Genomic DNA, 18,891 nt, shown 5'->3' with positions numbered 1-18,891 from the left:
ACGAGTTCTAGGGCTGTCTGTGAGACTTATAGGAATAGCTCAATGGGTTGATCAGAAATAATAACTTTGTGGTGGTTTTGTACCCTACAAGCAATTTGATCTTATGTTCTCCGTGATAGGAACTTTGGAGTGACTTTTGTTGCACGTTGAGGGATTGCCATATGATCTAATTATATTATCATTGTTGAGAGAACTTCCACTAGTGAAAGTATGAACCCTAGGCCTTGTTTTCAAACATTGCAATACTGTTTTTGCTCATTTTTGTTACTTGCTACCTTGCTGTTTCTATATTTTCAGATTACAAAAACCTATATCGACTATCCACTCTACACTTGTATCACCATCTCTTCGCCGAACTAGTGCACCTATATAATTTACCATTGTATTGGGTGTGTTGGGGACCCGAGAGACTCTTTGTTATTTGGTTGCAGGGTTGTTTGAGAGAGACCATATTCATCCTATGCCTCCCACGGATTGATAAACCTTAGGTCATCCACTTGAGGGAAATTTGCTACTGTCCTAAAAAACTCTGCGCTTGGAGGCCTAACACTAGTCTACAAGAAAAAGGTTGTGTAGTAGACATCAAGCTGTTTTCTAGTGCCATTTCCGGGGAGGTGAGTGCTTGGAGGTATATCTTTAGATCTTGCTATTGAATCTTTTAGTTTCTTGTTTTATCACTAGTTTAGTTTATAAAAGAAAACTACAAAAAAATAGAATTGAGGTTGCCTCATATGCTTCATCTTTTTAATGTCTTTCGTGAAAATGAGGGTTCCAATAATTGTGCCAAAGTGTTAGAAGAAGAAAGCAATAAAATGTTTGGCAATAAATCTTTGAATGATGAGCATGATTGCAATGTTGTTAGTCAAAATTCTATGAACATCCAAAGTACTAATGATGAGTGCACTAGTCATGATAAAGTTGTTTCTTATAAGCATGTCAATTTTTGTGGAGTGCATAGAGTTTGTGAAGACATGCCTTATAGGGATGATAGATTTTGTAAGAAGCATAAACATGATGAAACCGATCCGTGGCTTAAGGTGATAGATAAATTTGCTACAAAATTATGCTCTCTTCATCCCATTACTTGTGAACTTTGCAATAGAGTTGGTCATCTTAATTTTCAATGCATTATTTTTCATGATCGAATCGTGACCAAATATTGCAATAACTTGATCACCCTTGAACTTTATAATGAGCTTTGTTTATTTTTGGGGTGTGAAGAATAGTCACATAAAAATAGTTGGTTTGAAGCATTCATATTCACGGACCATGCTGAAACTACTCTTAAAGAAATCTGTATGTTTTGCGTGGTAAATTGCAATGAGAATGCTTATATTGCCAACTATAGAAAGATGGGAAAACCATTAGAATATAAAAGAAATGCTAATGAAAGGGTAAAGCTCTCCACTCTCCCTCCTATTGTCTCTTGTGATGAAACAAGTTACGAGAATGAGCTTCCTATGCAACCAATCTCATCAATAAGGAGCTCCAAAAGGTTGATTAAACCCGCACATGATGTGGAGAAGAAAAAGAAAAGACAGAAAAGTAAAGGTAAAAAGGTATCCCTCCAGAATGATATTGTTCCTATTAATGTTATGCCTCATAAGAATGAATCAAAAATAAATGTGGAGGATGATATACTTGATGATGAGATTGATTCTTTGTCTTATGGTACAATGTCCAAAGAAACTATTGAGGATGATTTTGTTATGCCTATTACTCACTGTGATGATTATGATTGGGAAAATAATGATATTTCTTATAATCTTGAAAATCTTTTTTAGCACCACCAACTTAGAAAGTTGTGATGATAGTAATTGTTATACCATTGGTGCTATTCATACTAATAATGATGAGACTGATTATGCGTATTTTATGCAAAGGCACAAGCTTGGGGATGCTATGTTTGATGAGAATGACATGTTTGAGAATTTATTTGCTGCAATTAATGTTTGTCCCAAGCTTGGGGATGCTATGTTTAATGAACATGATATTTTTAGTCCCCCAAGTTTTGATGTGCAAATTTATCATGATGATAGCATGCCTCCTATTTATGATGATTACATTGATGAAAGTGAGTTTGAAAGAGTGTCAACTTTAAGAAATAATGATCCCACTATTTTGGAGGGTGTTGAATCTTATTATAATGATAAAAGTGGATTTGGAGAGGTCATGACTTTATTTACTAATGATTCCACTATTTTGGAAGAGGTTTCAATTGACTATGATGAGAACAAAGTTGCTACTTATGATGATTATTATGAGGATACTTATGTTATAAAAAGTAGTGATAATTATTGTCATAATTTTGATTATCCTTTTTCTTAACATTACTCTTTTAATGTGGAAACAATTTATAGTATTCAAATTTCATATGATGCTCCCACTACTATTCATGAGAGTAAATTTGTTTATGTGGAGAGTAGTAAAATTTCTATGCTTGTAGATCATGAAAATAATGATTTATGTGATGGTTATATTGTTGAATTCATTCATGATGCTACTGAAAATTACTATGAGAGAGGAACATATGCTTTTACATATTGCAATAATACCAAGTGTCCTCTCTATGTATTGAAAGTTCTGAAGTCATGCTTGTTTTGCCTTCCTATGCTAGTTGATTCTTGTTCCCATAAATTGTTTGATCACAAAATCCATAGGCATAGGAAGTGGGTTATACTTAAATGTGCTAGTCATATGCTTCATGGTGCTCTCTCTGTGTTTCAATTCTTTATTTTTATGTGAGCATCATTGAAATCATCATGCCTAGCTAGAAAGGCATTAAAGCAAATGCTTGTCGGGAGACAACCCAACATTTACCCTACTATTTTTGTGTGTTCACATGATTAAGATATTGTACTAATCTTGTTTTATAGCTTTTGCTTCAATAAAGTGCCAAGTAAAGCCTTTGGGATAGTGTGGATGATAGTTGACTTGATTCTGTGCAAAAATAGAAACTTTTGCTCTCAGTCCAGGAATTTTGAAAATTCACTGGAACGTGATTTTGATATGAATTATTTTACACATGATCGATATACAAATTCCCTACGCTGTCCTAATTTTTCAGAATTTTTAAAGTTGCAGAAGTATGGTGGTTGTTCAGATCATTACGAATTGTTCAGTTTTTGACAAATTTTGTTTTCAATGCATAGTTTGCTTGTTTTAGTGTTTCCATAGCTTATATTAAGTAATATAGATTGTGGAAATGATAGAGTACAGTAGGCATTACGTGGAAACAATTATGAATCTTGTCTTGACAGTACTGAAGTGAATGATTTGTTTTATCATACTAACGCATCTCACGAAGTTCGGTTAAGTTTTATGTGATTGAAGTTTTCAAGTTTTGGGTGAGATATCAATATGAGGAGAATAACACTACAAAAAAATACACTTCCGTGATGATACGTGTTTGTCACAGTAGGTCGCATTTTTTGTCATGCATGTACATCCATGACAATTTTATGACAGAATCAAGATAGTCATACCTGTGCTGTCGTAGAAGTGTCCCATGATATTACCAAAATTATCATCACGGAAGTGTCCACTTCCATGACGATAAATCGCGCGTCACAAACGTGCTTTCCTCAAGGGTGACCGACACGTGGCATCCACCGTAACGGAACGCCGTTAAGCTATCGGGTCTGGTTTTGGATCCGATAGCCCGTTAACAGCCCCGACCAATGGGAAATTTCCACGTGTAAAATTCTTATTGGCCGGACGAAACATGTGTGAGCTCGTAAATGGGTCAGATAGGCGCCTATGATATGTCGATACGTGCCACGGCCCACCACTGGCCCAGTTAGCTTACAAAGCTGGCTCGTTTGACTTGGTCAAAAGGTAACGGGCTGGCCCATGAAAAGCCTGTTAACGGTCTCTTCGCAAATTGCCCATTTTACGACCCGTTAACTCACGGCCCATTAGGCCCTAAAGGAAATCGGCCCAACAATGTCATGTGGGCCGTCGAATATAACACCAGCCCATTTCACTTTCGGCCCATGTATGGCCCACGGCGTCTTTTGGCCCATATGAGGCCTTCGTATCTTTCGGCCCTTTACAGGCCCACGGTGACTCTAGCCCATAATGAACAGTAATTTTCTTTGTACCCATTAACGGCCCGTGATTTACATGGGCCGTTTCCAGCCCGTGTTAGCTTTCGGCCTATTGACGGCCCATACGTTCTTGGGCTCCTTTTCGACCCTCGATTAGTTCCGGCCCGTTACTGGCCTGTTCCCCTAATGGGCCAAATTCGGTCCATGGCAAGAGTCGGCCCGTTACTGGCCTATTACCCTAATGGGCCAAATTCGGCCCATGGCAAGAGTCGGCCCGTTTCTGGCCTGTTAACCCGTTGCACCATTTCCAGCCCGTCCTATATTCTGGCCTATTAATGACCCGTTATGCCTGTGACAGAATTAAGCCTTTGCTGTCCTACGGCCTATTAACGGCCCATTACCATGCTGGGACGATACCAATTACGCCCGTTTACGGCCCATGTAGGCCCATTTCTTCGACGGCCCGAGGCCCATCGATTCTACGGCCCTGTTGGAGGCCCATTTATCGACGGCCCGTAGGAGACCCATGGATCCTATGGCCCGTAGGAGACCCGTGGACCCTACGGCCCGTATATGGCCCATGGTAGTTGCGGCCACTAGCAAACCAGGGAAAAAGAAGACTAGGAAATAAATAAGGCCGAAACTAACACTAGGCTATTAAGGCGATTGCACAGATTACATCCACTCGGCATCAAAGATTGCCACCAGTGCAAATATAGGGAACACCCTACACTATACAAAAATGGCTTGCTGTTTTCTTCAGTCGGTGGCTGCACGTTAAGAATAAATTTTGTATCGCACCAAAACAAATTACAACTATATAACAAAAGGAAGGTTGGCATAAAACTTAACATTCTAGCAGATAAATGCACCACCAGAAGTTCATTTGACCTGACTATTACATTTTCATGCTGTATTGTCCGATGGAGCACCATAACCCTCGCCTTCATTTCCCCTAGGCTCCTGAACAACATAGCAAATGTCTAATAGTCTGGTTTCAAAACCATGCATATCTTGACGAAATCGAACAATGTCTCTCCTTGTTTCACAAAGGGTCTCTGTTAGGGAAAGGACTTGTGTCTGGAGCGCAGATAGAACATTGCTTTGAGCTTGCATATCTTGATCATGAGGCAGTTTGGAAGATATCGCCTTAACAACCAACCCAGTATTACGCAGGAACGTGCTTTTGGCACTGTTAGTGGACAGGTACTGACCCACTGCAGCAAGAGCTGACATTGCAGTTATAATTGCCTCGCCACCTTCAGAAGGTGGCGGTTCCACCATTTTTTCCATAGCTCGCTGAAAAGCTGAGGTTTTACAGTAGTAGTACCATAATAGAAGATATTAAGGAGGCAGCAAAACCAAACAAAATAGCTTTGGTCTATATATAGAACTTATTCTGGTGAACCCATGTAAAATATTAGTTGTATTTTATTGCAAAGTACATAATAAAACCAGGTTCCAAACATATGACCATGTACCATCGCTAATGTATTGTCTATTTCTTCACATTGTATTGAGGGCTAAGGATAAAGAGACAAAGTTTATAATACGGTAAGCATAGTATGACATCATTCATATCACAAAACAACTGAGAACAGACAAATAGGCAATTGTAACGTTGTGTGGGCAAGTCCAGCACGGAACTAGATTACGGGTCAAGATCAAAGGAACATCACTCCTCTCTTTTAAACCTTGTATGGTGCAATGATGCGCTAAGACAATTGTGTATAAAATTGAAAAGAGTAATAGACATTGGCTGCAAGCCATGCAGTTCAAGGCACAGGTCAGAGTAAGTAGTAGTTAAAAGGCATGAGGATTAAGGACTTACAACAGCGGCTTTGACTGGTGTAGTCATTCCCTTCTTCTTGCTGGTGTGACAGTCCTTGAAGATTTCCACAGCATTTGGTTCATGTACTTTTTGGTCCTTGCGGGCTTTCCTCTACATTTCGAACAAGTCAATATAGATCTGATAATATGGTACAGCGAAAAGAGTGAAATAGCAGCTAATTACAAGAGCCTCGCAGTGTGCAATATAGCTATGAGATCCCGTCGTTTTTTGGAATTTCACTTTCGTACGGTTGGGCTTGTTCTTTGAACATTTCACCTACAAGAAGATAGATTTGTGTGGCACATGCGTAAATAGGACTTCAACATGTGATCTGATCACATATATATAATGTACCTGATACTTCGGATCAGACCAGTGTTTAACAAGGCCCCTCCAGTCTTCATCCGATATATTTTCCACTGGAGATGTTTGTGAAAGTTCACTGTTAGCCTTGCCTTCAAAGTGAGTTTTCCTCAAGTTATATCGATACTGTCGCAGAGCAGACTTGAAAACATGGGTGCAAGCTTGTCTAGTTGCATCATCTTGGCTATCCAACTTGAACCTCATATGTTGAAAATTATGGGAGTCTCATTATTAGCAACCTAGAAAGTATGGGATAGAGCAAGACGATATTACTAGTTTCCATACATAACCATACTTACAGATAAATGGTCGAGGAAGGTGTTGAACTGGGTTTCGTCTTTGTCATTCCTGTACTGAATCCATGTTGGGAGGATACGTGCATGACACCTAACAACAACCGCTGCCTCTGATACTAACTTGGCTGACTCTGTAGCATCACGTGGCCTTTTTAAACCTGCCTCAAAACGGATCTCCATTCCTCCTCCTCTAGATTTAGTTAACCTATAGAGCAATATCCCTGATGTTTGTTTCCTCTTGCACCTAGGTGCTAGTCCAACAACGAACATAGGAAGTGTTAGTGTACATCAAACTGTGAGACTACATATAAAGAAGCATGCAACTGTAACTTGACTCCAGCAACTACCTTCTTGCTGTTGAAGCTCACAAGGTTCATCTAATATTGCCAACTCGTCTTGTGTCAAGAGTGCTTGGGAAGTAGTGTCAGGTGGCAAGGGAGCTTGGGAACGTGCTCCTAGCTCAGTTGACGCACGAGTAAGTCGTGCAGCTGGTAGTACTGTGGTAGGTGTTGCAAGAAGTAGGGTTGTCTCTGCTTGTTTGGTGGTAGCTATTTGTTTCTGTTTGGATTTTTTTGCAGCTCGTGTAGCATGGGATGTCGTGTTTGTACAATTTTCCGCTGGACTTTGACCTTCTATTGCACCATCAATACCAGTAGAATCTGCAGGATTCATCCGCTTCTCATTCCCTGCCATTCTATCTTTCTTCCTCTTTCTCTGTGCCATGTTAAGTCAAGCCAACAAGAAAAACGAATAATAATTTAGTTCTTCAGAACAAATTGATGCGTGATGCAGACGAACTGAACTTTGATGTTAGACAACCACATGATAGGAGGATGCAATATGTATGAAAAACAGGACGGAAGAGATAACCAAAACTATGATGTGTAAACTAAGAAGAAGACATTTCACCAAATTTGAAGCAATGCAATGGAAGGTAGACACCATATGAAAGATGCTACAAATATCGCTCTGCCAAGTTAACAGTGTCTCATCATAAATGACGTTTAAACAAATGTGAAGCAGTACAAGAAATAAATCATATGCAAGATGCAAACAACATCACACTACCATGTTAGAGGTCTCTCATCATTAGTGCCATTGCATATTCACAACATTGCATATTCACAGCTTATGATGTGTAAACTAAGGAGAAGGCGTTTCAACAAATTAGAAGCAATGAAAGCTAGACACCATATGAAAGATGCAACGAATATCACTCTACCAAGTTAAAACTATCTTGTCATAAGTGCCATTTCAACAAATTAGTAGTACAAGCTAGAAAAGAATGTGAGATGTAACCTATATCACACTTCGAAGTCAAACGTGTCTTATGATAAGTGATTGTTGCAGGTTACAGAACAGTAGTAATTTGATGTAAGAACATGGTGTGATAGACAGATATTATATGTTCTAGAAACAAGAGCACGTGTCTTATTCAAGTATAATGTGTAAAGTAAGCAGATGGAATTCAACAAAATTAGAAGCAATACAAGCTAGACATCACACATAACATGCAACCACATATAACAGTGCCAAGTTAGAGGGAGCACCGGTGATGCTGCACTAGGGGAGACGTGCTCATCGTAAACACAACTTTGTTGAGTGTCTATGCATGTGTTGTCTTGGAAATCATCTTGGGGGTGTGGAGGAGTAGAAACTGTAGAGGCCCTCCATTCGGAAGGAGCACCTTTATCGCTGCCTTGCTAACTTCCTTCTGCTTTATTGATTTTGAATTTTCAAGTAAAACCGACAAGAAAAGGCAATAAAATTCTCTCTTCAGAACTCATTCATGCATGATACTGACAATCACTACTTTGATGTAAGGCAAACACATGATACCAGGATGGAATATGTACGAAAAACAGGACGACATGGCATGTTCACAACTGTTTGTGTAAACTAAGCAGAAACCATTCCAGCAAATAAGAAGCAATGCAAGCTAGACACCACATGAAAGATGCGACAATTATGACTCTGCCAAGTTAAAAGCGTCCCATCATAAATGGAATTTCAACAAATTAGAAGCAGCGCATGCTATAAATCATATGAAAGATGCAACTAATATCGCACTGCATATACTAAAGGTGTCTCGTCATATTGATTGATGCGGGATACAAAAAAACAATAGTTTTATGTAAGGACATGCTTAATAGATAGATGTACTATGTACTAAATACAGGAAGGCATGTCACATTAACAGGTATAATGTATAAGCTAAGCATACTAGCACATGCAGTTTAACCAGATTGGAAGAATTACAATCTAGACACCATATGCAACATGCAACCACATATCACGCTGCCAAGTTAGAGCAAGCACCTGCGATGCTAGTGTAGGGGAAATGCTGTAATCAACTACACATCTACGTTCACTATCTTCATCTAGCATTTCTGTTTCTTGAGAATCATGTTGGAAGGCTGACGCTGCATTCTTTAAATGAGGAGTAGTCCCCTTGCCTGCCTGCCTCATCATAAGTGATTGATGAGGGATACACAAGAAAATTAGTTTGATGTAAGAACATGGTTAATAGACAGATGTACTAGTATGTACCAAAAACAGAAAGGCATGTCATATTCAAAGGTATAATGTGTAAGCTAAGCAGATGCAATTTAACCAAATTGGAAGCAATACAAGCTAGACATCCGGCTGGAGTGGTGAGCATGATCATCTAGGACCTGAGAGCCTGGTAGGAGGCGGGCTGCTTTGCCACCATCGCAGCTTTTTAGTTGGCTTCCAGGTGATGCCTATCTTTGCTGGGCTTGTCACTAGCTCGGCCAGTGCCCTGACTAGCTATTTGTCTTCTGGTTCTCACGGGATGGTGGTTCATGTAAATAAATATCTTTCCTTATCTTGGGGATGTTTAGTTTCTGACTAACTTTGCCAAATGTTGCCACACCTAAAGCTAGGCAAGTTTGACTAACTTAGGTGAGTGTTTGGTTCAAGCCACACCTTAGGCAAGCCACACTTGGACCCCACATGGCATACACACAAAAAATGTGGCAAGTTTCCCTTAGGCTTGCCAACTTGTGGCTTTCATTTTGGTCAACTAACCTTAGGCAAGTTTGGCAAAAATATGTGGCAAAGTGTGGCAATGCTAGGCCTAGAACCAAACAGCCCCAAAGACCGACTTCGGCCTTTCGAATACAAGCTAGACACCATATGGAACGTGCAACCACATATGACACCGCAAAGTTAAAGCAAGCACCTGGGATGGTGGTTCATTGCGAGCGAGGTCATCAACTCCAGAGCTACGTTTACCGTCTCCATCTGCTGACACTGCCCCCTTTATAGCGATGTAACGTGTCGTGCATACCCGCGAAGAAAGCTGGTGCGACTTCTCTCTTTTCTTTGCTGCTTCTCTTTCGGCAGACTCTGAAATACCCTTGCATAAAAACACAATAGTGAGAGTATGGGTGAAGTGTGTGCAGAACTAGTGCACTGTAAAAGTAGCAGATAGCAGGTGGCTGAAAAATAAATGACAGGAGACATATGATAGCTCTACAACATTGCATGGCAAACAAAATTAGATTCTACTCCGTATGATTTTGTAATATATGAGCACATGAAATGCAGGTACTCCTCCAGCACACTACCACATGTGGTCATATCTAAGATAACAGTCGACTGAAAATAAATAGGTTAGTCGATTTTTTTAATGAACCGTCCGATCTATAAGGTACGGGCAGATGGCCTTCGTCTACCTCCCACCAGTCACTGTTGACGATGTTTCTCGAACTACCAGCGACCACTGGTCCACACCCCTGCCTCCGCCGCCCTGCCCTCCCCTCGACCTCACACCACCGCCGTGCTTGGCAGCACCCCCAAGCCATCCCTTTAATCCCGGCCGACCTCCAGATCGGGCGCCAGTAGCTCTAGGCTGCACACGTACCTAAGATAAACACCAAGGCCCTGCTTCCCCGGCGTAATAGGCGGACTAGCGCCTGTTACGCCGGGGAATGCTTCCGTTAATTGGGAATCAACTGGCCAGAAATTGAAATTCAGGGGGGCGACGGACCTCTAGCTAAGGTGAAATAGTATATGAGGAGAAACCTTGTGCATCACGAGTTACTAGGAACATCTAGTATCAAGAAGAAGCAGTCAACTAGTGTCTTCTGTGGGATGAATACCGTGCAAGCAGAGAGGTAAGATTTTCACGAATAAGGGAAGAGGAGTACCTTTTTCGGTTGCCGGTGTGGTCACCTCCACATGTCGCGCCGATCTTCTTCTTTTTACCGGGGAAAACGATGTTCTGGAGGGTGCAGGCTTGGACGAACCCATGGCCAAATTGTTGACTGTGTTGCCATGGCCATATGTCGGCGGAGGGGAAGCAGATCCGAGGCGGCGAAGGACGACGTAGCAGGAACAACTCCAGTGCGGTGGAGGGTGGCGAAGTTGGAGCGGCAGCGGTGAGGCGCAGGACGGCGTGGTTGAACTGGCTCGGGTACGGACGGCTCGGCCTTGGCTTCAACTACTAGCCGTGGAGGGTGTTGCGGTTGAGGTTGCGGTGGATGACGACGTCGGGGTATCGGCTCTGGCGTGATGGAGGAGGGCGGCGGTTGATGGGTGGGATGGGGTGGCGGACGGAGGACGCCGGGGTTTCGCAGCTGGTGGAGAGGTAGTTTTGGCGCCCATGGAGTACGAATGGGGAATCAGATGGGTGGGGGGGACCATGTTTCGGTCTGGGACGTGCTTGTTTTTGGATTTTTTGAACCGAAGATGGGACACGCTTGTTTGAAATTTGGGGAAAGTACAAAGTTTGCCCCTCTCTTAAATTTCGGACCTATTGCGGGTCGAGGGTAGGATGGTAATCCTAGGTGTCCCAAATAGTGGGAGGGAGCGATTTCAGCCGCGCACATGTGTGCTTAGGCGGCCATTGTGTATGAATGTTTTTCGGAGGCGGTTGCATGGCGTCTAGATGAAGCTACAAACCTACCCCGGTTTAGACCTTTGTACGTCGGGCCGGTAGGTTTCACGGGTCGGAGTTATTAGAAAAATAATTTCCCTGTACTACCAAACATTGGTCTCACGCGGTTTCGGGCGAGTAGAGGCTCTTTTGGCGCTTCGTTCGAAATTTTGAAACACAAGCATTCACGTTTAGAGTACTCTTGAACTATGAGGATTGACCTAAATAGACAACCTTATATTTGACCTTGTATGTTTGAAAACCTCATTAAATTATCCGCTTCTTTTTGAAATTTTGACACTTGAAAATCCTATAACTATGATTATTTTTGAATGGAGGAGCTAAATTTGAATCTATTTTGTACATGACTACATATGCTATTATGTACAAAATCAGAGCAAAGATTGGTGCCCCCATAATTTAGGTATGGTTTACAAATGCCATGATATCAAATTCAAATAATTGAATGGACTTCATGTTGAATTCGATTTTTTTAAACCACCTTAAGTTGAATTCAAATGTATGCTAGTTCATAGGTAGCTATTTATAATGTTCATTGTGTAACTTTCGTATGTATAATGTGCTTTACACACACAACATGAACTATACTCACGTTTATATTTGATTGCTAAAGCAATGCATTGTCTGGAGTTCAAAATACTAACTATGTGGATCAATTGTGTCGAATAATAACATAGACATTCTCAAATTCGATAGAATCTAGATGTCTGATGGATCAATGACCGCTCCTTACGCGAATTGCAAATGTCATGATCCCATCCTAATATTTGGATACGATTTATATCTTTAATCAATGTGTACAACAATCTTTTACGTGTAGTTTCACTCTCCATCGGTGGTCTCTCACACATGCTCACACACTCTCTCCCGAGGTGTCTTTCTCGCACACATGCTCTAGATATAACCCTCCCTCCCTCTCGTAACCATTTACAAATGTTTTCACTAACCTTTATCACAAGCACTCTTCCTCTCGCAAACATACACACGCACAATCCCCATCGACCCTTTCTATATACATGGACCTGCCTACGTGTCTCATGTACACACATTATCTTTAGGCCTGTCTCTCACGCATTGTCTCACACCTCTCTTCCTAATCGGCGAGTATGATTCTAGAAGAGCATTCTGTAGGATGCCCCTTAAATTAGGTTGGATGAATAGTAATATCAGAGATAAAGGGGTTACCTTAGTCCGAGAACCTAGGGTTACAAATCCTAGCCGGCTTTGTTAGTGGACACAGAGTCCTTCACAATTCTGCTATCTTTGTCTTGTACGACTAGTCATCCATGGGTCTTCCTAAATGCGTCACGGGCCGACCAATGTGGCGCAGGACGGAATCGAATGAAGGGCCTCACCTCAACCCACCGGACCTCACGCGGTGACACGCCCTCTGCCCCCACGTCTCATTATCTTCTCACACCGACACATACCAACACAAACAGCACACACACAGAAAATTTCTCCTGGTGCCTCTATTCCCTCCCCCTTGCATATACACACTCAAGGGAATGGAATCTCTCATTGTGACGTCATATTCGTCTCTCTGTCTCTAGACCACTCTCATTTCTCGTGCTATCTCTCCCACGCTCCCCCCATCGGCCCCTCTATCCATGCCTCTCTCGAATACGTAATACACACACATACCTCTCTAGGCCCCTCCAAATGCATCAACTACACATTCACACATGTTACATCATGTACCCCATTGATCTAAAAAGCCCTCTCTTCATGTTTATTTTGCATACAACATTCCTTTTTAATAAAGTGCAGCCAAAAAAATTATTTTAGAGTTTCTACATATATACAACATTACAAAGTTATATGGAGGAGTACGAACGCTAATTTGCATTGCATGGTGCCCACAATGATATTTATTCCGCACTGTGAATTTGTATATTTTTATACTATATACAAAGTTAGTCATAATAAAGAGAAACGAAGAGCATCTCTCTTTCCATCGCATACCCCCTGTACGCCCCTTTCACGTATGCACACAAAACTATCTCCAGGTCCTCTAAAAGTAAGCCGCCAGAAAATCCACGCATGTTTCATCTTTCTCTCATGATATATGCAATGACGATCATTGTATTTGAAGCGAAAGCATGATACATACATTGGACTTCAGAATCCACTCATTACGGTCACCATTTATGTTTAGTGTTTATTATAGAGTCACGGGCTCACCATATAACTCTGTATTTGCTCATGACATGACTAGTTGACCAGTTAAACGCTCCACATGGCACCTCTAGTGTTGCATCACATTATCTCACTACCATCGTGCCCACCTGTCGACTTGTATCTACTCTACATCTACACTCTTATAAAATACACTCTTATAAAAAACAGAGTTGGTGATGATGGTGTGCCTGCCATCCTGCAATATAGGCCGTCTGATTTATATCTGATGGATAGGAAAGAAACTATGGCAATTTTGCAAAAAGGTACCCACACACATCTCCACATTTGCAAATAAGGCCTTCCCTCGTTCATCCTTTTCTCTCACAAGATAAACAAGTCATACAAATGCATCTTGATGTTATGTGCAACGCACGAGCATCTTGCTAGTAAGAATGAAAACAAACGACGAAAAAATATTTGGACGGTGGTTCAAAGTCATGACCGCGGGCACAGAGGACAAGGTGGCCTTGTATTGGTATGCTGAGCCATCTGTTTTAACACACAAGAGCTAGTGTGGTGATTATACACACATGCACGCATGCACACGAACTGCATCCAAGCAACACTCACACAAACACATGCACCCACGCACGCACGCAACACTCACACGTACACACGAAGCCACACACGCACGCAACACTCACACGCACACACGCACGCATGCATGCACACACCAGTACACCACACGACCAAGACACACTCTCATGCTCAAGTGCTCCACCTACACGTGCATGCGCACACATCAGGCCCTGACAGGCACATACACAACCAGGTGATTCCCGCGCACAGGTTGGAGCCTTGTTGCGCCTGCGTAAATTTGTGTTTATCTGACCTTTTCCCTATGCGAACTGACAGGTGGGACCCACAAGGAACATGGTCAATTTAACTAGTCAACATGGCGCCACACAGACTATTTGGCCGGTCAACAGAGTGCAATCCGATGCTGAACCGTGAGCAAGTGACCGTATAATCACCGCAAAACGTATATAGTGACCATAATCAGCTTATTCTGAAGTTCGGTGATCGTATTACGCTTTTCTCTCTGTAGGCCCTCCAAAACTACATCTCTACACGTTCTCGCATGTTACAACACTACTACTACACCCTAACACAATGAATCATATGTGTTTTTAGTTTTACTAGATATCATATTGTTACTTATAATTATTCAGTTTGCATACATTAAAATTGCCTTCGAAATGTATGGCCAGTATCATCTACCGCGCGGAAAAAATCCAGCCCTTTCCTGTTTAATCGGGTTTGTATCGATGGATTGTGCAAAACAACAAAGCAATAGTACTATACAGTACAAGTGACAGTTCACTGGGCCGTCGTGTCGTCTACTCCTCCGTCGTTAGAGTGGAGTGCTCGCTTTCATAAATCTTCTAGTCCCTTTCGCCGACATGTGGGACATCAAGCTACCGGGTCCACGTGCCATACCGGAATATAGTGCAGAGCAGCCGGGGTGAAGCACCCCAGTCATGGCGCCGAGGTAGTAATGAGCAATGAGGCGTCAAATCACAAAGCTGCACCTTTCCCGCAGTTAAGTTGGAGGGACGAAGTAATAATGCTAAAAAAGAAGTTGGAGGGACGAATCAACCATCATTTCACTCGTTGCTGAATCCGCTTCTCCCTCATCTTCTTCAACTTAACCACGTGTTACTTCTGTTGTTGTTCTGCCTCATGTGGTATGCGGATCGGCTTGGCAAAGCACTAACATGTGGGACCGCATGTTAGCAAACCGCCAGGACAAAGTCCTCTGAAAATAAGAAACCTCCCTTGCCATCCGCGCGGCAAAATCACCTCTTTTTACTAATCTTGATTCTATAATTTTTTAGATCAATATAATTGAGATTTGTATAGATAGCACATAGGAGCAAAACCAAGTGGTACGGTTAAGGGCATCCACAATGTGTAGCCAAATGTGAAAATAGCTTTTGGCATCGTGGGAACCATTCTGGACGGTGTTGCCAAAGCCAAGAAGATGGAACCGAAGCTCCCTGATTGATTGATTGAAGGAATAGAAAAATGCAACGTCTCTCCTCTTTCTCCCATGCTTGGACGCATGTAATACAGTACAGAGCATAGAGTCTACTCTCCTGTCCCTTCTATCACAAATCACAAAGCAGTGAGGCGTCAAATCACAAAAGCACGGACGAAGCAACCATCATTTCACTCTTCGCTGACTCCGCTTCTCCATCGTCTTCTTCAAGAAACCATCTCACCGCACTAGTACTCCTAGTAGTACTAGCCCTTTGGTTCAACGGACTTCCTGGATGCAAATAAGGCGGTTGTCTCGGCTTGCAGGCGGCACTTGCAAACGACTTACCGTGGTCTCCCTCAATGGTGTTCTCCATTGAACGCACTTCGCCAAACCACAAAAAAAAGATATCTTCGGCGTCACCGCAATGGGGAAGGAAGTCAAATATAGTTACTACCTCCATTTTTTTGTACACAAGGCCGGTATTATCAAAATTACAATTTGCAAAGGGCCACTAACACTAATCGAGGCAAAATTCATGGGGTTAACAACCAAGGACATTAATATCCCCTGCATGCATGCGGAAGTGAGAAGGTTGGTTTGCATGGCGCTGCATTAATCAAGCGATGAGGAGTGAGATGGTTAGCTCTTTGGTCTTTGGAGAAAAAAATACGCATTAATTGACACGTGAAACGAGGATTTGTATCGATTAAATCCCGCGAAGGAAAACCCCGCCTTTCTTTTTTAACACTAGTACTCCTAGTACGTACATACTTATCCTGTTTGGGTCTAGGCCCTGCATTGACAAACCTCGGCACACATTTTTGCCAAGCTTGCCTAAAGTTTTCAAAATGATAAGGAGGTACACTTGCGCACGGCTGTCGCGGTCGCACCACACCCTCACACGGTCGCTCCTGCGCCGCGGTCGCACCGCACCCTCACACGGTCGCTCCTGCACGCCGCAAACCCAACCAAGGGAACGCACCCTCACTAACACGTGCTGTCGCATGTGAATAAACCAAACTCAGCCATCCTATCGCTGACGCATAATTTTCGTTCATAGAGTATGTTTATCCAACCGCATGTTGGGGAGTATCCGTACGGCCCGTGCGATGGTCTGTTGGGGAAGAAGAAGAGGTGAGGAAGAAGGAAAGAAGGGTTAGGAGACGTAGGATATTCATCCAACCGCCTGAAATGGTAGACTGACCCAAGTCAGGAGACTTGCATAACAAATATATGTTTTTACACAGCAAAAGATCCATAAAAACAACAACATAAAGAAAAACTATCACTGCTCGCAGAAAGAGACGGCCTCGTCGTCTTTGGCTGCCAGCGTGAACCAGCCGTCGCTGCCGACGTGTGTCTCCGCACCGTGGTTGTCCTCGGCCTCCAGCTACTTGTTCAAGAGGAGCGTGCGGGCGCTCTGCACGGACGAGAGCACAGCCCGGTTCAAGTCAAGGATGTCCGGTTCCGCCTACAGGAGGGCCTCGATGGCAGCGGCATCCATGCGCTCCGTGTCGAGTCGAGCCTCTGCCGCCCGGTTCAAGTCCAGGATGTCTGGTTCTGCCTGCAGGAGGGCGTCGATGAGAGCGGCATCCGCGTGCTCTGCGTCGAGTTGAGCCTCTACCGCCCGGTTCAAGTCCAGGACGCCCGGTTCCGCCTGCAGGAGGGCCTCGATGGCGGCGGCATCCGCGCGCTCCGCCTCAAGTTGAGCCTCCACCGCCCGGTTCACATCCACAACATCTGGTTCCGCCTGCAGGAGAGCCTCGATGGCAACGGCATGTGCGCGCTCCGCGTCGAGTTGAGCCTCTGCCTCCCGGTCCTCCTTTAGTATCGCCATGTTGGACCGCTGGTCCGCCTGCACTATGGGGGACTCGTACGCCGGCACGGAGTCGATGTCCATCATCTCATACCCATTGGGGGCCTTCTGCGCCGCGACCTCCGCCATGAACATTGGATCGGCTTCCTCCTCCTTGTAGCTTGGCTCCAGAGAACTCGGGGATTGGCCCGCTGCAAAGCGAGCTTGGGAACATTCTGTGGCGCCGACTGCCACCGCGATTTCTGCGCGGCGCTCCGGCGTCAGCATCTTGTAGTAAGTGATCTTGCGGCGCACCATGGCTTTCCGGCAAACTAGGGGATGCTTGATGCGGGCTAGGGGATTGAAAGGTGGGGGAATGGGCTGGAGATTTGGTGTGGTTTTAGGGCAGTGGCTGGCGTAGGCCGAGCAGCGAAGGTTCTGGTGTGAATAGTGGTTCTGGTGACGACCGGTCAATCGGTTTTGACTGTACATCGCTCTTGTCGCGTTCGCGTTGCAGCCCAGCACGCTGGACCCTCCACGTCGCTCACCAAATGGAATGTGCTTCCTCTTGCGTTTTCGCTCGCTTGTGGGACCGCAGTTGAGAGCAAACCGACGTCGCTCCCCCTCCCTCGCCCGCATCATTTATTATATTACCACTCCCTCTGTTTTATGCGGAGTAAATAAAAACAAAGGGAGTATACTACGGATGAGGATCCCCTGACGTGGTCGAACCCATTGAGTAACTGACATACGGGGCCTAGCAAGCATGGGGTCCGCCAGTAAGTGATCGAAAGGGAGGGTAAGGCAGGGATACCTACGTCAAAGGATCCACTTCCACTACTACTCCCTCCTTCCATTTACTATATAGGGCCTAATGCGTTTTTCGAGGCTAACTTTGACCAAATGTTAGAGTAATAATATATGACATGCAACTTACACAAAGCATACAGTCAAATTCGTATGTGAAAGGAGTTTCCAATGATATAATTTTCACATTATACATCTCATGTACTATTAATCCTGTCAATAGTCAAATTGGAAACCATCTCGAGTACAAATCTAGGAGTACGTACGAATCTAACAATATTGATTGGGCGTTGTTGAATGTTGATACCTTTTTGATCAAAGTAGAGATACTTTGACTACACATAAAACTTGTATGTAAACTAGAAATGATAGGAGGGAGTATATTGTATGTTAAAAAATGAAACGAACATTGAATACCCTTTATATATGTTTTGTGGATGCTATGATCACCGGTTCAAAATTTTGATTCCGCCTTAGGTATCATGTGCCCCCACTCGTTCCCTCTCGATTTCATCTCGGGGTCCGGAGATCTATTGAAAGAGGACTAGGGTGGGTACATGCGAATGATACTCGGCGGAATGTTCAAATGAGGCATGCGGGAGGATGGACTCGACTGGAGGGCGACATGATCGATGGAGAAGAGGGTTGGAGAGGAATGAGA

The sequence above is a fragment of the Triticum dicoccoides genome, chromosome 2B (assembly GCF_002162155.2).
Source record: "Triticum dicoccoides isolate Atlit2015 ecotype Zavitan chromosome 2B, WEW_v2.0, whole genome shotgun sequence".
NCBI classification, from domain to species: Eukaryota; Viridiplantae; Streptophyta; class Magnoliopsida; order Poales; family Poaceae; genus Triticum; species Triticum dicoccoides.
Note: the sequence above shows the minus strand (reverse complement) of the source record.